Source organism: Ctenopharyngodon idella, chromosome 12, assembly GCF_019924925.1.
Source record: "Ctenopharyngodon idella isolate HZGC_01 chromosome 12, HZGC01, whole genome shotgun sequence".
Taxonomy (NCBI): domain Eukaryota; kingdom Metazoa; phylum Chordata; class Actinopteri; order Cypriniformes; family Xenocyprididae; genus Ctenopharyngodon; species Ctenopharyngodon idella.
Window position 1 is genome coordinate 22,477,931 of NC_067231.1, and position 23,059 is coordinate 22,500,989.

At 36.3% G+C, this 23,059-nt stretch overlaps 1 long non-coding RNA gene across 1 annotated transcript; it reads left to right on the forward strand.

Annotated features, from left to right (window-relative positions):
* Nucleotides 1–9,154, forward strand: LOC127524157 (uncharacterized). Its single transcript, XR_007933007.1, has 3 exons — nt 1–4,283; nt 4,386–4,499; nt 8,333–9,154. It is a non-coding gene; the product is annotated as an uncharacterized LOC127524157 (long non-coding RNA).
* The last annotated feature ends 13,905 nt before the right edge of the window (nt 9,155–23,059 follow it).

Here is a 23,059-nt window from a genome sequence, read left to right on the forward strand (position 1 = left end):
AATACCTATGGCTGGCAATACATAAATTAATGAATAAATCATTGAATAAATGCTTCGGTTCTCAGCTTCATCTTTAAAAAATCATGTTTAATTGGCAAATTCCCATGTAGTTCTTCAGTTTCTGTCATGATTTTTTCTTTGTTTCAAACGGTTTACTTCCAGGTTTACATTATGTTGTGAATCCCAAATTTTCAAAGTGGTCTCAGACATTTGGACTTTATTGTATACCGTAACTTTAGAAGAGTGTTGGCAAATAAGAGTAAACCTGAAACCAGCGCAACCTGGAACAATGAGTTCTCCTTTGATGGATTTCAAAAGTTTGAGGTTTTGGTGTCAGAAATAAGAGCTGAATAAGTCAGCAAGACATGCACAAACATGTAAAGATGTGTTATGAATCTACAAAAATGTTACAGGATTTATTATTCATCACAGCCCATTCTCCAGATGTTAAGAAGCTTGTACTGTATGACCTCATGTGCAGGTTCATAAGATACAATGACTTCATGCAGCTGATCTTAAGACAGGAAGCACATATATCGCTCTAAACAATAGAACAAAGAGACTTTCTCACATTCAGCATCTCTTCACCAGACATCCTTTATTTCTACATTGTACTCAGATTACAGCTGGCTGCTATAGCACAATAGCAACTGTCCACTTTTCAGCAGCCTTGGTTTGCTCAGTATTTTTCCTATTTTTTCTCTGTAGACACTTTTACTGACTTTAAATGTCTGACTTAAGTGGAGGACGGAGATACAGAGCTGAAAAGATGTGACAATATTCAAAACGAGTTCTGCGGTGATGAGGTGAACAGCTAACCTGTGTAACTGACAATGCGAGTTTTGATAAATAAAAAAAGTTCAAACAAAGCCAAGCTACCAAAATGACATAGACAGCGAAAAAAAAAAAAAATGAGAAAAGACTGCAGAGCGTTCGAAAGATCTAAGTACAGGAAACCAGGGAGATGAGAGAGGTTTCCTGTCTGCTGTGTTGGACAGAGAGAAGGTAACACCTGAAGGTTTGTTGCACATTCCTCAAACATAAATAAACCACTCCTCAGACCCACATGCAATAGCCTGAAGAACTATGTTTTCGTGCAGTGAACAGGTTACATGTAGGCGTATTTTGACTGGAAGAAATCTCACCCGTGCGCTGAGAATCGCTCATAGCACTACTCAAGCTCGTGTGAGCAGGGAGAGAAATGTAAGTGAGAAATGTGCAAGCTTCGTTCAGAGCCAGATAACTTGGATGTTTGCCCTGCTGTGTTTTCACTTCCGTCTCACCTTCTGACCTGCGGTGATGGACTGTCAGCTTACTGGAACACATGCAGTGCCTTTCCAAGGGCGGCGTAGTTCTTTTCGATTTGAATTGATATCTGATATGGTGTTTCTCTTCTCTCTTTACCAAAGACATTCCTATAACAGCGACCACAGCCCACATTTAGAGTTTTAAAGAAAAATGGTTTCAACCCTGTTTGAAACCTCATATTTCCTGAAAATGAGATACCACATCACATCACAATGTGTTTGAGAGCTCCAATAGCTGATAGCGTTATTTCAGATTGCTTTGCTGGAACATTCTCATCATTCAAAAATATTGTACAACATACACAAACAATCATGTGTTTTTATGAAGCTGCACTGGATCCTGACTAACCCATTCTTCATATTTAAAGGGATAGTTCCACACTAATAAAATTAGTTATTAGTGCCAGGTTGGGGCGCACATTCAACTGCAAATTTAAAATTTTATGCATATGCACTGAAATTGTTTTATGTACTAATATATCAGTACATACTAATTAGAAGTCGATCGATATATGATTTTGCTGATATGATAATAACATGTTTAAAGAAAGGCAATACAAATATTATTGTGCTAATATTATTAAACACATTCATTATATAGATTATACTATAGTATAATCTATATATTGAATGTGTTAAATAATGTTCTTAGTCTTTCCTTCCTGTGATGGGGCGGCACAAATAGAAACAGCATTTTTACTTTGAAATGTGCAGCTTTTTTTAGTTTAATAATCACATTAGGCTGTACTGCAATTTGGGGACCTATTAAGCAAAATTCACTTTTTGAACACAGATGTGTGTCCACAGTGTGTGTAAATAACCAGCCTACAATGGTAAAAATCCACCACCCCTTTTTTTTATAATCCCCATAAATCATAAACAGTCTCTCCAAACACGCAGTTCCAGATTTCCCCCTACTCTCACGTATGAGTAGGGAAGCTCCGCCCATGACTGCTGATGATCTGCCCTGTTAGCATAGATACCGCCCTGAGAGAACCGCGGCAGTCCGCCATTTCTGTTTCCTTGCTGTAGCAGCTGGAGATATACAATGTCTGCACCAAAAAAACATTTCAAATCTTCTGTTACTGGATGTACTAATGAACATAAGAGCCTCCATAGACTCTCTGCAACTGAGCCACTGAGGACACCGTGGTTGAATTGCAATTATGAAGGAAAAGTGCCGGAGAAAGTCGTAAAATGTTATATATTTGCGCAAATCATTTTATGCTGGACGCTGGATTTGCATAAAAGATTAACATGATGGTACATGCTAGTCAATGATTTGAATCAACTCCACAGCAACTACTTACATTTATCCACCAACCATTCAGAAACATCCAGTTGCATTCTTAACTTCTTCCTGAGTCTCTCCATCAGTGTCCGACTCCGGTTTGAACAATGTAAGGCTGAACACCGTTACTGACAATCATCATTTTGGCTGCGTGAGATTCTCCATTGTTGTTGTTGTTGAGCAAATGAAGCGCAAGCGGTTAAAGCTCCACCTTCTTCTGGAAAGGGGGCAGGGAGCAGCACCTCATTTGCATTTAAAGGGACACACACAAAAACAGTGTGTTTTTGCTCACACCCAAATAGGGGCAAATTTGACAAGCTATAATACATGTTCTGTGGGGTACTTTGAGCTGAAACTTCAAAGACACATTCTAGGGGCACCAGAGACTTATATTACTTCTTGTGAAAAGGGGTATAATAGGTCCCCTTTAAGACCTCTTAAAATGATTATTAAGACTTTTGTTATACTATTTAAATTTATGACCTTAAATTTGATCAAACTGAATTTAAGACTTTTAAGGACCCGCACGAACCCTGTCCAAACCAATATGATGTTATTTTGTCTGTGAAAGACAAAAGTAGAAATTTTGAAGAATGTTCACACAGCTCTTTTCTATACAAGAATAGTTCATAGTGACATAGTTTCAGTTTCTATCCAGGAATATTTGAGATTAGTTTGAGAAAACTCTGGTTTTTAGGCCTCAAGAAGGTGGATTGGTTTTTAGCTGTGTTCTTCTGGACCAAACCCTGAGCTGACTGGGTTGTTTTTATCGAGCATTGTGAGCCTGCTGAATTTTTTGTCAACTCTAAACCTACTACTCAGACCCCCGGTTTCATATCTTAAAAATATGTCAGTGCCATTGTTTTGTCTCAAGATGCACACCAGTACTGTATTTTTTCTAAGGCATGTTTATAAAAGCTACTTAAATGTCCTAATTAAACTAAGGCCTAATTCTGGCTTAATCTGAACCCCGTTTGTTAAACCAGGCCAGAGTTTGTTCAGCTAGGTTCATGCAACAGGCCAATGGTGTTTTTACAGGTACAGTCAATATCAACTTTGTTGAAAACTAATTATACAAATATTCTACTTATCTTCCATGAAAAAAAATACTATCACACAGGATTGGATGGACCTGAAGATGAGTAACTATTCCTTTAAGCAGAATTGGTAAGGGAGATTCAACTCACACGCATTGCATTATATTCGGCGGAACCATTAAATCCGTTATATTTTACCAAACAAAAAATAGAAAATCCAAGTGAACACATAGCTTCATTGTGTCTCACATGTTTCCGTCATGATGCGTTTTGTGATGTTAAGGGTGTTTCAAAAGATTGACTCATTATTCGTGTAAATATGACTAAGCACTTCGCATCGCATGTCATTGACTAGGAGTCATCTGTCATCTTGTACTTCCAGTTGTCTGCCATTGAAACTAAATAGTTCAAATATATAAGGTAAAGTACATTTTTAAAAAATACACAAGTATGCTTAGCACAGGGGAAAAAGACAATGGCAAAAAATATCTGTCAACAATAATGGACATCACCAGATTTTGAAATTATTAAATGATTTAAATAATTGTCTGACACTTTACAACACATTTAATAACACTCCTATCTAAGACAGCAAATACAGACATCGACAGGCCAATACAGTGCCTGCAGATGTGTGGGATACCTCATGTAAGTATATTAGAAAAATACACATCAAATACAAATACTAACAGAATGGACATGCTGATATTTTCAAATAATATAACTCTTCTGTTTCAACGATCATAACAGATTTTCTGACCTATTAATGGTGAGAGAGTCTTTCTATGGATTATGTTTGCTCAGTCGAGTCAAATCAATACACGAAGATCAACGAAGGTCTTACGGGTGTAAAACGGCACAAGGGTGAGTAATGGCAGAATTTTCATTTTTGGGTGAACTAACCCTTTAATACTGAAAATTAAAAACGGTTTAGAATAAATGAACCTCTGTTGTACTGAAAACATTTGGAATTTGACATTTTTGTCTTCATTATAGAAAATAAATGTTAACCTCACATGAAGTCAGCATAAATTATATTTTGTCACATGCTCTGCATTATTGGTTACACACACGCACACACACTCAGTCCCTATTTTGAGGGCTGGAAAAGCAGTTTGCCCTTTTAAATAATTTCACCATTCCACAGTAAAGCACATTTCATTATTTATGAGTTACTGCTATGTTTGCAGTTTCGATTGATTTCTCTGGAAAAATAACAGAGTGGTTTGATGGTAAAGTCACATGTAGAGAGTCTTCACGATCATATCATCATCCAGATTTTTCTATGGAAGCCTTCAGCCTGGTGAAACTGAGAAATACCACAAACTTTTTTGGAAATTTCACAAATAATAATCACAAAGAAATAGCAAACACGTTAGATTAAATGTGAAAGTTTAATGTAAAAAAGCCTGAAATAGTATCTTCTTGTAAAACATACTCCAGTAATCATATTTTCAACTTCGTTGCAAACAGTGTGCACAAAACAATACTCAAATCCCAAAGTGGAATTGAAGTGCTTAAAGGCATAATATGTAAAATCTTTGGATTAAAATATCCATAAACCACTAGAACAATCTTATATATTTTGTTGACTTGTGTACTTACATTACCCCAAATTTTTCCAACAATGTTTAAATCCAGAAAAATCAGCTATTTTAACCAGTGTACCGCCTGTGTCATCGCGTCGCCTGTCAATGACGACATATCTGCGTTACCCTCAATTTTCAGTTTTACTTCCATAGAAACCATGGAAACACCAAAGACGTTTTAATATATTATGTGTTTTATTAGACAAGTGAGCAACTGTTTGGATGCCTTTATTGACAGAAAACTAATCATTGTTGTATAGCTAACTAGGGCTGCCCTAGACTAAAGATTTTTCTAGTCGACCAGTAGTCGTTCATTTAAGCAATTAGTCGACTAATCGCGCATTTATATTAATAAGCCATAAATCATAATAATGAGCCTTAATCTTCTATATAGCCTAAAGCTATCCTCAGCGAGCCGGAAAACGTAACGATTATGATGTGTCGTGAAAAAAAACAGCATGGCGACTGACTATACATTTCAATCATTTTATTGATAATGTTTTCTGCGTTTTCGGCTGCAGAGAGTAAGTCAACAATGCTGACTCGTCATCTCCACAGTAGTGGACGCGCATATGCAAGTTTCATATGGATTACATAATCTTAGAATATTTGTTTTCCATTTAAATTGGCTCGTTTAAAAGCAGACATTCCAAGCTTTATATAGATATATATCTCGTGTTTGTGAGGCAAGTAGGCTAGACGATGAGTTTCGGTTCATGTTTGTTATACGTGCTCAAGTTCACTGAGACCGAGAGCAGAAACGCATCCTGATTGCTTTCATTGTTTTACAAAAGCACAAAGTTTTGCTGTTATTGTGAGTTTACATAAGTAAAAGTAGACCCTTTACATTTTGCATTACTCTTATCTATGACCAAAAAATGACGGAGTATTTTAAGTTAAATGCAATGATCGCACCGGCGCCTCCATGTCATGCAGTAAGCGCGCTCTCAACACAAGCACTTGGATATGCGCCAAATAATAGCGCACATATCTAGGACTAGGCTAACATTAGAGCGAGTGGATTTGTAAAGTTGCTGCTACTTACATGTTTCAAGTGATAAGCCATATTTGAGGTCGATGAATGATATAGGTAAATGTTTGGATTTCCTGCCGTTAACGATCTGTCCCTCACGGACTGCGTGACCTCGCCACTACCGGTGGAGTTTGTTTTTTTTCATTTTCTGCGACTAACCGACTAAGAAAATCTTGGTCGACCAAGCCTCTTCAAGTCGACTAACGGTTAGTCGACTATAGAGTACCTCAGAGATGACGTGTTTTTGTAGGCCAACCCGGAAGTTAGCGGCGCACGGGTTCCCTCGATCAAAAGCCTATGCATTTTTCCCATAGACTTTTGGAAAATCGCAAAAAATAAGCTCTGTGTTTGACAAAGGGTTATGACACTTAAACATTTTGTCTATCAAGATAATCTTTACAAGTTAACACATTTATACATTTTGAAGCCTAAATAAAGTCATCAGATATAAAAAGCTAACAGTAGGCTATAAACGGACTACAGCACACCATGGTCGCGGATCAACGTCACCACCACCAAGCTTCCTCAAACTTTATTTAAAAAACAACTTTATTTAAAAACATTCTCGCTGATTATGATCTGCGCTGTGTATGAGTACTTATCCACTTTTTCATGAGAAATGCTGTCCAAATGTCCTGTTTGTCATGATGACGTCTAAAGTCCCCGCCAAAGAAAGTAGTCTCTTTTAGCAATTTGTTAGCAACCGCCGTTTTTAAGACACAATAAAGGTTTAAAAAATCACAAGCGGGTTATAACTGGTGTGTTTTATGTTATAGATCAAAATGTGAAAATATTTAGAGGTTTTGTTAACCACAGACCTTATTTCAGGCGATTTAGCAAAACCCATTCAAAAAACCCATAGACTTTAGGGCGAAGGAACCAGAAGTCCTAAAATGCTAACTCACTTCTGGGTTTTGTCTACAAAAACACATCATCTCTGAGGTACTCTATTAGGGGGCAGCCCTAAGCTTAACACAGTTAGTCTTATTGTTTGAAACTCTTGTTTTCGTGATTTACCCAAAAAGTAAATCAGACAACACTATTTTGTCAAGTGGCTAACATAGCACAATCAGAAAGAGCTTTATTTGTAGTAACAGTAATACAGCATTTTCTCCACCATACAATGTTTTAAAAAATGAATTCCATGCCATTTAGCAACACAATCAATCTCAATATCAATCTAGTTCACTGCAATGTGCAACAAGTGTCTCATAGCAGCTACCGAGCGAACGCACAGAGTAACGTTAAAGGTGCGGTAAGTAGATTTTGAGCTCTTTTTTATTGTATCCCATTTCTCGCTCTGCAGGGTTTTTTTTCTTATTATTTTCAAATCTCCCTCTTGCTCTTCTCTCTCCTCGACTGTCATACGCCCCCTAATGCTGATTGGTTAGACATTTGTTGTTGGTATTGGCCCGAGTCCACCTTTAACATAACTTTCAACACACTCAAATGTATTTTAGTATGATTGTTTTATTTAGAATGAAATAAAATAATGTGAATTTAAATGATCAAACATAACTGTAATAAAGTTCAATTTCAGGGAAGAAGGCGGCGAATGTTAAACGTAACTTTAATCATAACTTTTATCATAAAATATGCATAAACAATAAAACAAAAGGAGCGGCAGCAGTTAAATGCGGCAAATAAGCATAATAAAAACAGCAACATAAAATGTCCCAGGCTCTTGGCCCCACCCTGTATCATACCACAGGAACGTTGATAAAACTTTAAAACATTAACTCATCCATGAACACGATTTCTTCCTGAGTCCCGTCAGATTGCTTTCCATCAGCTGTGGAGGTGAAGACGACGACTCCACACTCATTCATGGCATCATCAAGCTACGCCGTTGTTATTGTTTTATATAAGTGACCTCTAGCAGTGAAACGTACTGTGCCTTTAAATGAATTTGATTCAGTCAGATTTATTGAATAGAATGTTTGTGGATTGTGTATCTGTTATTGCATGTGTAACTTGCATTTAGCGTAGTTCACTCAATTATTTTATCACATCATTATTTATTTTTTTGTACCCTTGTAATCTTTACTCAAAATAACTTCCCCTCCCTCTTGCAGCGACATCTCTTCTCCGATGACTTGTTTACTGGTGTGAGGGCGGGACAACCATCAAAAGCAAACCATAATGGCCCAACAATCCAATCAATTCTCAATGGACAAAATCAATTTTCTAATTTTCTTTTGTTCAAGAAGCAAAAGACATATGTTACAATAGGGAAGAAAAGACTATCGCAACTTCTGTTTCAGAACTACTTGCACACTGTCTGACCTTTTTCAAAAATGCATTAGTAGTCCTCTGAAATGCATTAATAAGCAGTCATGCATGTCTTTGATGCATCTGTCTAATTATAGTGCATGCACATATGTTATTTCACACAAACATGAATGGCATACTTACCAGAAACTAACCTGGGTGTGACAGATTCGTTGAGCACCATTGAATTGTGAATATATTCATGAAATAACACATTACACAAACACACGTCAAAGGGAAACCACTCCTGTTTTTTTTAAAGAAATCAACATCAACAAATACAGCAAATGGACCAAGTTTCAGCTGCAGTTTCCCAATTTCTGTTCCTCTTGTGTGACGCCCCTGGAAAAGTGATTGCCATTGCACTGTCTACAACACTGACGCAAACGGAACAGCCATTATACAATGTATCTTCCTTCCTGAAAATATTCCAAAGCCACAAAAATAGAAAACCTGCAAGACCCCATTATTCTCAATCTAAAGATCAAGAAAACATACCAAAAAGAACAAAGAGAGGCAGTTTGAAGAAAAAACACAGGAAACTAATGGCTGACCAGTTTAGAGAGAAGTAAATGTCATTCCCACTGTTTCTCTGACAAATAAAGAGTGCATGAGTTGCATAGTCATTCATAGTAATTCCACCTCGGCAAATCACATATCCATTGATGAGGTCTGCAGGCTTATTCATCTCATTACTTATTAACAAAGAAACACAGTTAATCATCACCAGCAGCATCAGCAGGGACCAGACTGATGTGGGTGTTGCAGCAGTTTTATTTTGCTTTACCTGAAAATTTTAAAGCTGAAGTGTGTAACTTTTTTAATGTTAAAGTATTTTCTCATATCCCAACTCAATATGCAGAAACCCCTCTAAAGGCCCGTTCACACCAAGGACGATAACTATAAAGATAACGATAAAGATATAGTTCTAAAAATAGTTCTCAGTATTAAAGAATAGCAGAGTTCACACCACAACTATAATGATAACGGTGCAGAGAAACAATACCGTTGAAATCACTTTCAGAACAATTTTATCCAGCTGATTAACAATAAAAACAGTGACAGCCAATCAGAAGCCATCCAGCTGTAATGAGCTAACATTGAGCAAAATAGACATTATTCATTCAATTATTTATATCATTGTAGTATTGGACCACTAGACTCTCTCTCTCTCTCTCTCTCTCTCTCTCTCTCTCTCTCACACACACACACACACACACACACACAATCCATCCCTTTATATACTAAAATGGTGCCTTTGGAGTGCACTGAAGTGTTTAATCATTATCATCAACATATATTTTTAATAAAAATAACTCTATAAATGAGTGTCCAAACGACACTTATTTTTGAGCCTCACACTTTTCAGCGCTCCAGAGATCTAACATTAGATAGTTTGGACAAAAAGAATAGAGTTATTTCTGAATTAAATGCAACGAGTTCTTGAGTTCTTATATCGAACAATTAGTAGGCCTACATTGTTAGCTGTCATGAATGGATGGTTCATGCAGTTTTAAACAACAGAAATAAAATAAATAAAAATACGTACATGTAGCTAACATAGCCTATATCAGGGGTGCAAATAACTTTTTGGTCTGGTTCTCAAGGGAGCACCTGCAGATGTTGCTTGGTACTCACAATTTACACGACACACTTATCCTAAAAGCTGTCCTCATCACTTTCCTCCTGACTGCTCTCCTCACTATTTTCTTTTCTCTCAAACATGCTAGATGATGATAATGATTTATTTTATTTTTTTTAACTAACATTACTGTCACAGACAACAGCAAGAATATTAGGCTGCTGTCACTTTAAGAAGGAAAGCACGGACCGAATAACTGACACATATCCGGTTTCTTTCTCAACTGTTAACTTATGACGTAACCGAGAGAATACTTGCCGAGACAGGAGATTTTGACATAATTTTGTGTGTATGTGTCTGTTCAAGCGCAAGTAAACACAAAAGAGGAATTCATTCGGTGTCTGACTGTCTCTCTCTCTCTCTCTGCGTTCGCGCGTTTCGGGGGTGTGAGACTGTGCGCACAGATAACAGCTCGTGAGTCCAGATTTTCGCCTCTTGTTTGAAAATTGTTTGAATGTGTTAATTGGCGAGACAAAACATGTCCAAATGATAAACTTTCACTCTATGATGGTTAAATGTAGCAGTTAATCAGCGAATCACATGCGTGCTGAACCGCTGGACCTTATCTGTACGGATCACGGATTAACTGCGATCCGTTGCACAACTAATAATTAAAGAACACACTTATCATCATGATTGCTATCTTACCAGAGATGGAGAAAAATCCTACTCCAGTAAGCAAAAGTGTCCCTGTGAACCGGTCCTAAAAAATGTTGGTACTCAAAAGCACTTCCCTCCATGTTTTCTGGTGCGCATCGTTTATTTTTTCCACACATGCGCACCTGCACCCCTGGCCTATATGCATGTGTGCATTATCATCTCGGTGATGACATTCACTGTCAATAATTTGACAACCCTGACAACGATCCCTTACGGCATCAATGCACTTTAGCGTGTTCGTTTTTCATTCTAATGTGTCAGGAGAATGTTCTTAAAACACTAATCAAAGTAATATCATACCTTCTGTTCTCTTCTTTTTAAAGAACGTCAAAAGATGTGTTTGAACTGTTCTCCTGATCCTTTTGAACAAGCGCGAAAAATGACGAAAGCTTGCTTGAATCAGAGCTCTGGCGTGACTCTCTGATTGGTCAATTGCTATTTCCCTGTATAAGAGTAAACAAAGTTTCTCTAGTGTGTTTTGAAAACTTGTGAGTTGTTAGAGCATTCAGAGCAGCCTAAAGGCCCTGATGTACTTCAAAAGAAATCAAAGAACGAACGTAATTCGTAATTCGTAGCGTGACATAATTTTGAACAAAATCAGGCCAAAAGGTAGTTAATTTCTGGGGAGGTTCGAAACAGCTTGCCAAACCGAACTTCCCGAAAAAGTGTGCTCCAGCTGGTAAACACCTTCAACTACCATTGGTCCATGGTGATTATGTAATAGGTGGGTGTGGCTCTGAGGCTCTGCCTTCTTTAAGGGAAATCTTCACCGGTTCATTTCTTCTGTTCAGTCCGTCGAGATCAGATGCGAATAAAAACATGAACACACTGGGGAGCTGCTTTATAGAAACTGAAGTCGTAATTCTAATTGAAAGACACACTGACACTGTTTGTTCATTTTTGTTGTGTGTTTATTTTGTTTTTGAGAGGAAAGCGGGCAGCACATATTTAACGGTGGGTGGCGTGAGGATGTTCACTAACAGTATACCTCTGGTCACGAATTTCAAACTTCTTTTTACCCAAAGAACGAAAAAGAACTTCACTAAGAGTATTTAAGAAAGCAACAACAAGAATTTAAGTGCCTTAAAAAAGCAACAACAAGAATTTGCACAACCAATGGCATGAGATTGGGGCGGGACCATCTGTTTGCCTGATCAATGGAAGACGGATTTTTGCTATTTCATTTGGTGTTGCCAGTGCAGAACTTCAGCTTTAAAATTAGTTATAAAAGCTGATGTAATGTGTCTTTAACATCCTCTGCTTTCCATATTAAGTCCTAACAGAAATGGTAACTGAAAAAAATGAAAAAAGGACCTAAAATAACCTTAACCTAAAAATGACCTTTTTTTGCTTTGTACATTTACTCACTCTCTATTTTTTTAATGTTTACCATCATCCTCGTCTTGCCCACTTGGCTGTCATCTATCTCTCTATTTTGCTTCACATCCTTCCCCTCCTTTACTCCTACAATTTACAATAAATAAGACCAAAATAAAACTCTTGCCAAGTGTTCCTGGAAACACTGATCTCTAACTTTACCTGGTATTCTTCATCTGGTAATTTTCCCAGATGTTTTAGAGCGAGCTGATTTGACAAACTCACAACTGTTTTTGATCTTTCCCTGTGGGGTGGGAGGTCAGGATGAGATCAGCTGGGATTTGATTCATCGTGAATGACTTGGTCTGGTAAAATGAGCCAGTTTTCCAAAGTATGGAAAGCACTATGTGAACCTCATGGTGATGTGTCACATTCGGACAAATAGAATCCCGCAAATCCTGCAATTGTGTGTGTTTTGCAAGCATGTGTGTATTGGCAATGAGAAAAATCTGACTGGTCTGAATTACCAGAAATATGGTGAAATCCTGGTCCCAGGGAGTCCCATGGCACACTTACTTGAACACTCCTTTTTCTCCTCTGAGTCAAGTCAAGTCAAGTCATATTCATTTAAATAGCGCTTTTTACAATACAAAAATTGTACTGTCTCAATACAACAGATGTTCGGCTTGTTAGACAGCTAGGTTGCACAAGTCCAAAGTGACTGCCCTGCTGTGTGCTTTCTCCAATACATTCTCTGGAAATTATTAGGAAAACATCTAGCGATAACATTTTCATATTTTAATAATAATAATAATAATAATAATAATAATTATGATAGTCAATTAAAATGTATTTATTAAAAAACATTCTTAAAATATATTCTTATTATTATAATATCAATAAAAATATAAGTCACCAATAATAATAATAATAATAATAATAATAATGATAAACAATTAAAATGTATTTATTAAAAAACGTATTAAAATATATTCTTCTTATTATAATATAAATTAAAATATAATAAATAAATCACCAATAATAATAATAATAATTATTATTATTGTTATAATTATGATGATGATGATATTGAAACAATCAGTATATTTATTATTATTATTAATATTATTGGTATTAACAACAACAATGTTTAATATCGATACAGCCTAATAAAAAGTATTTATTCAAATTTATTTTAATTATTATTTTTATAATAATAATAATAATAATAATAATAAAATCTAATTATTTATTACTAATTATTAATTAAAATGTATTCTTATAATTTTTAATTTAAAAATATAATAAATAAATTACCAATAACTATAATAAATAATAATTATGATAATCAATTAAAAGGTGTTTATTAAAAACATTTATTAAAATATAATCGTATTATTCTAATCATCAATTAAAAATATAATAAATAAGTCACCAATAATAATAATAATAATAAAATAAAATAATTTATTAAAATGTATTTGTATCATTTTGAAATTATTCATTTATCAATTATTATAATAATAATAATAATCACAATAATAACAACAACAACAATAATAATAAAAACAACATTATCCCTAGATTATTGACTAATCATTTCCATGAACTGGAGAAAGGACTCAACAGGGCAGTCACTTTGTATGCAAAGTTCTTCCACATGAGAATTTTCCACTACTCTGTAACCATTTCATTATGGACTTTGTGCATGAGGCAGTGTCATGTTGGAACAGAAAAAGGCTCCATTCTACTGTAAATGTTTATCTAAGGAGACTGCATAGCTGCATGCTTGATTTTATGCACCTGTTAGTAAAGGGTGTAGCTGCAACAGTCAAAAATAGTCACCAACACAACACCACAGTCACACCATTTTAACGAGACTTTGTAGGTCAAACATCTCTGCACCATTACAGAAAGCCAATACTCTCTAACCTCACACATAAGTTAAGATAGACTAAACTGTGCAAAGAAACCATAGTGCTCTCTGCATGAAAATAAAAGCCAAATTCCACAAGGAACAGTGATGACTGTAGCAGGCAAGTAGGTCTGAAGCGCTGCATTTTCTCTGTGACGCTACGGCGAGGGCAGCCAATAACAGCTGCTCCATTCTTTTAAAAACATTGATCTTACAGCACACAGTCGATTTATCCAGGAACATATGCAAACGCTCCAAAACAACACAGCTGTTTCTATGGCAACGGCAGGGCTGGGGCAACAGAGACAAATGAGTTCTATTTCATGTAGGCTGAGATTTCTTATAGCACACAGTAAAAAATGAGCAAGCAAATTGCTTTGTTTACTTAACGTTTTCTTTCAAAAGCACACATGGCACAACTTTTCCCAGAAAAACTAGTTGCTGGAAAATTACTGTGTTGCAGCATGTTGAGATATATGTTGCAACATTTATGAGCTGTAAAACTCATATCAGATTTTTGAGAGCAAAACTCAAAATTCCTCTTTAGGTTGTTAGAACTAATAGAGATGATGTCACAAAAACACTCAAACAGCCATAGGAATAAGCTTTTGCCAAGCATTTTGATTGTTTCTAACTGTGATTATGCACATATTCTGAGATCCAAAGTCTGATGCTTTTAATTTTGCAATAAAACTAAATGATTTTTGTTTTGCTTTCATTTTTGTTATAATGCAAATTTGTAAAATCTGTACAAAGGAGTGAACAGGGGCATTTTCAATGACATTTTTTAGTCATTTATGCTGTTGAAACACCATGTGAGACACAGGCCACACTCACACTGTCAGTTTTTGGGATTGACAACCGCATTTACTTACAGGTGTGAGTCTCGAAATGTCTCGTTCAAACATCAACTTATAGCAGCGTCTCGAACACTGTCTGTATGAATGTGCAACGACAGTCAAGCCCGTATAGAGTACCTCAGAGACGACGTGTTTTTGTAGGCCAACCCGGAAGATAGCGGCGCACGGATTCCCTCGATCGAAAGCCTATGCATTTTTCTCATAGACTTTTGGAAGATCGCAAAAAATAAGCTCTGTGTTTAACAAAGGGTTATGACACTTACACGTTTTGTCTATCAAGATAATCTTTACAAGTTAACACAACATTTATACATTTTAATGTAAAGTAAAGTAACTAAATAAAGTCGTCAGATATAAAAGGCTAACAGCAGGCTATAAACGGACTACAGCACACCATGGTCGCGGATCAACGTCACCACCACCAAGCTTCCTCAAACTTTATTTAAAAAACAACTTTATTTAAAAACATGTTCGCTGATTATGAATCTGTGCTGTGTATAAATACTTATCCACTTTTTCATGAGAAATGCTGTCCAAATGTCCTGTTTGTCATGATGACGTCTAAAGTCCCCGCCAAAGGAAGTAGTCCCTTTTAGCAACTTGTTAGCAACCGCCGTTTTTAAGACACAATAAAGGTTTTAAAAAAATCACAAGCGGGTTATAACTGGTGTGTTTTATGTCATAGATCAAAACGTGAAAATATTTAGAGGCTTGTTAACCACAGACCTTATTTCAGGCGATTTAGCAAAAACCCATTCAAAAAACCCATAGACTTTAGGGTGATGGAAATGGAAGTCCTAAAATGCTAACTCGCTTCCGGGTTTTGCAAACAAAAACACGTCATCTTTGAGGTACTCTATTCTCTTACTAGTAACCATGGCGGTCATTTCAAAGATGGCGACTTCCATAAAACTGAAAGATCTTATCACTTTTGACATGACAAGAGACTAATTGAACCGCAAGTTCATCCATCAAAATTTCATTAACCAACAGCAGCAGTAAACACGCGCTAGCCGGAGTCGCACTCGCGTGTCACGTCCTTTGCGACGTCTCGCGCATGACACGGCATTTGAATTTGGAAAAGAAACACAAAACTGTCAGGAGCCGATCCGATGGAGAAAAGTGACTGGATAACACCTTAAGATGACGCACAGCTCATATCGCTGTAAGTTACCGAAAGCGAAACCACACACAAAACACCTTAGAAGCGCGGCTCTCTCGCACCGTATGACGTGACAGACGACTAGTTGCTGTTCATACAGTGCGGATTTTCTGAGAATGCGGCTGTGAGTCCTGAAAATTTACGGCTGTGAGTTCGGTTATAGAATGAGGTTGTAACTCCCGTAAATAACCATACTGTGTGTGAACGTAACCATATTAAGGACTCAAATACAGGACTGAAACCCATATTATGCTGCTGTGTGAATGTGGCATAATAAAGTTTAGTCATAAAAGTCCATTGTTATGAGTGTACACACTTCCATCCTCCAGGGCTTTTTTAAAAATTAGCAGTAGTAAGTCAGGAGAGAATGTGGTACATCATTTCTTTGATGATTGACCCCAAGTTCTTCTTTGACCTCAGTTCAGAGGGGACCTGAAGACTCACAACAGCAGCAGGAATTGAGAGATGTTGAATGATTAACTGATGAGAAAAATACTAGGAATATAATAAGAGAATGGGGAGCAGGAGAGGTTTTAATGGCGATGATGTTAACAATGGTTTTCTCTGACTCATTCTCACGCATGTGGTCCAGAAGTGTGGACTGCACTGATGTTTCATTGAGAGACACTGGTTTGTGGAGATCATATCTAAACCACCAGAAAGAAAGCAACCTCAGACACTTACTGTAAATGTGGGAAATTTTAGCAGACCACCCACTGAGACTCAGAGAATTAATGATAAACCTTTGATAGCTGGAGTGTTACAGTAATATGCGCACACACAGGCGAACAATAGACGAACAGAAACAAACCCAAAATGGACAAAACCCGCTGTGAGCCACTGTGTTTCTTTAGTTCTCATGGATTTATCTCATTTAGGAACTTTTGATTTCCCAGCTCACACAGGACATGAGACAGATGAGCGAGCGATGTGAGTCACTCTCAGGAACAGATGTGCCCTCTCACGCCACCCGTTTCCATCATCAGCACTCATCCTGCCTCCCTCTTTAACCCATCAAACATCTATTACTACTACAGAATTTCAGACTTACTGTAACTTAACGATTTGTCAAATGCATATAGACATGTTTGTGCGTATACATGTGTAGACGGGTCAAAACAAAGTGCATTCACATCTTCAAGCTATTCAAATCTGCATATTGGCAAAAAGGAAAACTAATTATCTGTCATTTGTACTGTATAGGAAGCTTTTTCAAAAAGATAAAGCAAAGCCAGTTAAACTACACTATGGCTATGGAACAAAGGTCTGTAAACAAGTCAGTCAAGTTAGGACACACTGTTATTGTGCATAAAACCTAATGACTAACTGCGTTGCATGAGTCTGCAAATCTTAGACCACACTCAAATTTTTTTAAGCCTTTTTTAATATTTCCGCACTTCAGTTAATAGTATAATTCCATCAAATTGAATTGAATAATCCTTACGTATTTTAATTGAATAATTGATTAAGGATTGTTCAGTTATTCAATTAAAATACGTAAGGATTATTCAATTCAATTTGATGGAATTTTACTATTAATTGAAATGCATAAATCTTTAAAAAAAAAAAGAAAAAAAGCTTACATTTTTTTTGGAGTGCATAATGAAAATCTTGGATTATTTTTCTTTAAATTTAAATCTGGAAGTAAACCAAAATTCAAAATTTAAAACAAATGAATATTTTTAATAACTAGTTTCTGGCAACGGCCTATTTGTTTGAACCGACAGAGCTAAGCCTACATCCTACGTCGGGTCAGAGGTCACTCTTCGGCGGTAACTCGACTCGCATACGGCCGTTACGGGAAGCCATTTATGATAGTTTATATGAATGTGTGTGTGCACCTCATCTAATATGTGAAGCATTAAAACAGCGAGACAAGTGCTGAGCCAGCCAGAGACAAGAAATCCCAGGTGAAAGTACAAGCTGGAGGGCGAAAGCCCAAGGCCCCCGGCCCCACATCACACCCACCCACACCTAATCAAAACCGCACATGTCAGGGACTAGTATGCCACAGCCAACCAGGGTCCAGAAACAGCAAAAAAAAAAAAAAAAAGGAGAGAGAGAGAGAGATTTAAATATAATCTTATAAGTATTTTATTTATATTTGATATTAGTCGGTGTTGCTACATTTTCCTGACCCCCCTCCCCCCAATCATGTGTGAATATTGATGGTGTACCATTGAGGATGGCTTCAGACAAAGAAGGTCAGTGGATTCATGACTGTAGGAAGTTAACGAGAGATGACCAAGAAGGGTGTAATTCTGATGTATTATTTTGAGTGGAGGTAGACAAGTTTTCCATGGAGATGTACTCTATTAGTAATTTTTTCCAAGTTGTAATGTGTATGGTGTTCCTTGATTTCCAGTTCATGAGGATAGTTTTCTTGGCGATAGTTAGAGCCACTAGGAGTAATTGACTGTTTGTACTGTTTAAATTGATTATGGATATGTCACCTAATATACAGAGGGAGGGAGACAGCGGGATGTGACATCCCATAAGGTTGGATAGTGAGTCAGTAACGTTTTCCCAGAATTTTTTAACTGAGGTGCAATCCCAAATAGCGTGTAAATAGGTGTCTGGAGTGTTTTGTGTGCAATGTGAGCATGTTTCTGAAGAAAAACCCATTTTAAATAATTTCCGTTTATAAAGTTTTAAATATGGATATTTTTCTTACAAAAGTCCATCACTTTGCTTCAGAAGGCCTTTATTAACCCCCTGGAGCTGTATGGATAACTTTTATCATGGATGGATGCACTTTTTTGGGTTTCAAAATCTTGAGCCCCATTCAGTACCATTATAAATCTTGGAAGAGTCAGGATATTTTTTAATATAACTCTGATTGTGTTCATCTGAAAGAAGATAGTCATATACACCTAGGATGGCTTGAGGGTCATTTTTGAGTGAACTAACCCTTTAAGTGAAGCTCAGACCACATTTTATAAGCAATCAGTAAAGAAATGCAGATAATTCAAAAGGGTTCACTAACTTGCAACTGTAAATCTGAGAATGTGAACTCTTTGCATAGATGCTCAGATGTTCTTGCTTTGACTGAAGAACAAAATGCTCTTTGGATCTTTCTTAAATCATGTTGGAGAACATGATAATCAGAGTTCATGCAGCTCAAGTGATGCTGTCATTAAGAAAAGAGGAAACAAAAAAGAGGGACAAACCAAATATGACATTCTGAATTTGTCCTTTCTGGACTTTTCATTCACACATTCTCCAGTCCAATGACCTATAAGATTCCTCATACATTGTTCTTTGGTCATTTGTATTACTGGCCATCAGTCATGTGTGGTGATTGCTTCATCTGTAATCTGTTGAAATGGAGTCTGGGGTCAAGGCTGCCCACAGGATTGGCTCACTGCTGTCCGGAATGAGACTCCATGTTTACTCAAGGGGTGAAGGGTTGGTTTTAGTTGGTAAAATATGCTTTGTTTTTTAATCTCTTGGCAGTTACATCCAGGAAAGCATTTAAAAACACACACACGCCTCATTTTCCGTCAATGTGCTTCAAAAGCAGATACCAGTAACTGAATCTGACACAAACTGACATTGACTAATAAAAATCAGTTGCAAACATCAATGACTAAGCTAAATGCATATCCTGTGCACTGTTGAAATTTTGGAGATAAATTACTCAATGTTTTTAAAAGAAATGAAGCTAGTTGAATACGTCACATTTCTTTCTTGCGTTTTTGTGTTGATATTTTAAATTCATAACAACAACAGATTGTAGTTCCTGCACTCTTAAAAATGAAAGTTTATGTTTAACAAACAACACTCTAGTTATCAAGAATCTTTTTTCCTGTAAAGGGTTTTTGAGTTGGCTATATGGTTCATTGGATATTAAAAATGTTAATAAAGTAGGACACTACAATACGAAATGCAAATATAATGCAGCTAACCATATGCACAATAAAGAGAGCACATTTTTATGTCAAAGGTTGCACGTCCGATCAAAATCTACAGTATTTCAGTGCAAATTCATCTGTCACTTTGCAGACAGACGTCAACATGGACAGGTGACCATATTTACACACTCTCATCTTGAAAAACCACAAACACTCTAAACAATATAATGGAAAACATGACTCCCGACTAAATGAAAGACGTATTCACTTTCTGTGAGGATAAACATGGTTTGTGCCAACCACAATGTGTTTTATACTGTGTATTATTGGCTGCCAAGAGCATAAAACCAATAAAATCCAAGAGATATTTAGGAAAAACGTCTATTCAGCCCATGTCTTGATAATCATTTTTACAAACTGTTGGGTCTATTCAATTACTGGTCATTTTAATACATTTAAAGGAGAAACCAGTTTTAAATCATAAATGGTTTTCAAAAAAATACTAGAATTAAGTGTCTTAATAGGACTTCAAAAGGTTCTCAATAGATGAGTCTGTAAAACCCTTGATTATGCCTTTATTTCTACACTTTCAGGCCTTAAATTAAACCAGACCAAGAATATAATGACGTACTGTAAGTCTCCAAACTTACTTTAACATAGTGAGATTGTTAAAGAACCGTTTATCTGTGGTATTTTGAGGCTGTCCTCAAACATCAGCTGTTCTTTGATGGCTGGTGGTTCTTAGGTGTGAGTTTTCTCTGTGTACGTGGTTATATCAGGTTATATCGTGTGTGCGTGAGTGGAAGTTACCACACAGGGGAGATGTTGAGAGATGTCCAAACAAGTTTAGCTCATTGAAGAAATTATTTTCCGTCAGTGAAATGACGCATACACCCCATTAGTAAGACCTCCTTCCTCCAACCACAAAATGTGCCTGAAACAAGACATGTTCTGATACCGATCATCAATTCATCATCACAAAGAGGAACCTACAAGACCTCTCTCCTTCACATATCTCTCATAATTCATGTTAATGGAAGTATGACTAAGAATGCTTTTTATAACATTTCCCCATTTTCAGATGGTCTAAGAACAGTTACACTAGCCACTGAGCTGATAACACAAGCCATACATAGTGGAACAAAGCTCTGAAGAGCAAATTAAAGATGTTCCCATCAGTACAATAATATGTGACTTGTTAAGTGGATGAATTATGTGTCTGCTTTTATGAAACCGGTGATACTAGACCAACCCAATTTTGAATTAATAACGAAATGTCTTCTCTTTCATTCACCAAAATGCCTAGATATTGGCAAATAAAACCCACTTTGCAGCACAAGAAGTGCTTCAGTGTATAAAAGAGTCTCTTTTTTATTGTCTGATGACTAACAGTGGAATCTGGGCTTGAGCTCATGTGTGAGCAATGGCAATATTTCCCACTTCCCTCTGCGTTTACTATGACGCATTCTTGATAGCTAGAGTTTATTCAGTTGTTTTTCGGACTTAAACAAAGATGTTCATAGTTTGAAATAGAGGCAATCAATATAAATAAAATCACCATTGCTCTTACACTGACTGAGGTGTGTGGAGATTATTTCAGAATGAGAGATGTTTGAGGGAAAGCCTCCATTCTGGATCATGCCAAACAACTGACCAAAAAACATGACTCATGACTTCCCTGCACAGCAAACGTTGGAAAACTCTAAACTCATTACAAATACTTCCGTAGATATCTGCGCTCCAGAGAACATCTTTCTTTATGCTGTTTTATAACAGCCAAATTTTTTATGTGCCCTGAAAGCATCAAGTATAAAAGTCAGAAAAACCATTCAGAATGGCAGGCAGTAGTAAATTGCTCAAAAACTGTAAAGTGAAGTAATATTTCTGACAACCTAGGCCAAAAGAGTCTGTTAATTTCCTGTAGCTATACAGCATTACACTAGTAATGCCAAAGGTCATGGGTTTTGCCCCCAGGAAGGAGATTTTTACCCCCCGAAACTCGATTGGTTAGTTTTGGCCATGATTGGTTGGGTTTTGAATAGCAATTGGGCTCTTTTTATTACGCAAACCTGGCAACCCTGATCTTGTGTATAATTAAATGCAAAGTCGCTTTGGATAAAATCATCTGCCAAAATCATACATATAATAAAATATTATATATAAAAATATATTATAATTAAATGATTAATATGAAACTGGAGTGTGCCATTTCTATGGCAATAGATGTACTGTAAATGCAAAAATAAGTTTCTTAAAAAAAATTCCATTGTCTGTCATTCGACGAAAAAAAAAAAAAGCGCACCACCAAGTGCATGAATTATGTAATGATAACTATTTTAAAGAAATGTTGGCTTTTAAGAGGAATTATAAAAATATACTAAATTAATTCATGTAACATGTAATTTTTTTTTTTTTTTTTTTTTTTTAAAAGAGTAATTAAATTTTTAACTTGCACATTCGGTCAAAGTTCGTCAAATTGTTGTTTGGTACAACAGTTAGCTAAAGAATTATCTGAAACATTTTTTTAAACAAGAAACTAAACATTTTGTGATATGGAAATCTATATCTGTATTATTGGCTGCCAAGAGCATAAAACCAATAAAATCCAAGAGATATTTAGGAAAAACGTCTATTCAGCCCATGTCTTAATAATCATTTTTACAAACTGTTGGGTCTATTCAATTACTGGTCATTTTAATACATTTAAAGGAGAAACCAGTTTTAAATCATAAATGGTTTTCAAAAAAATACTAGAATTAAGTGTCTTAATAGGACTTCAAAAGGTTCTCAATAATAAGATGAGTCTGTAAAACCCTTGATTATGCCTTTATTTCTACACTTTCAGGCCTTAAATTAAACCAGACCAAGAATATAATGAAGTACTGTAAGTCTCCAAACTTACTTTAACATAGTGAGATTGTTAAAGAATCGTTTATCTGTGGTATTTTGTGGCTGTCCTCAAACATCAGCTGTTCTTTGATGGCTGGTGGTTCGGTCAAAGTTCGTCAAATTGTTGTTTGGTACAACAGTTAGCTAAAGAATTATCTGAAACATTTTTTTAAACAAGAAACTAAAAATTTTGTGATATGGAAATTCATAATGACAGTTAAAAACAGAACAC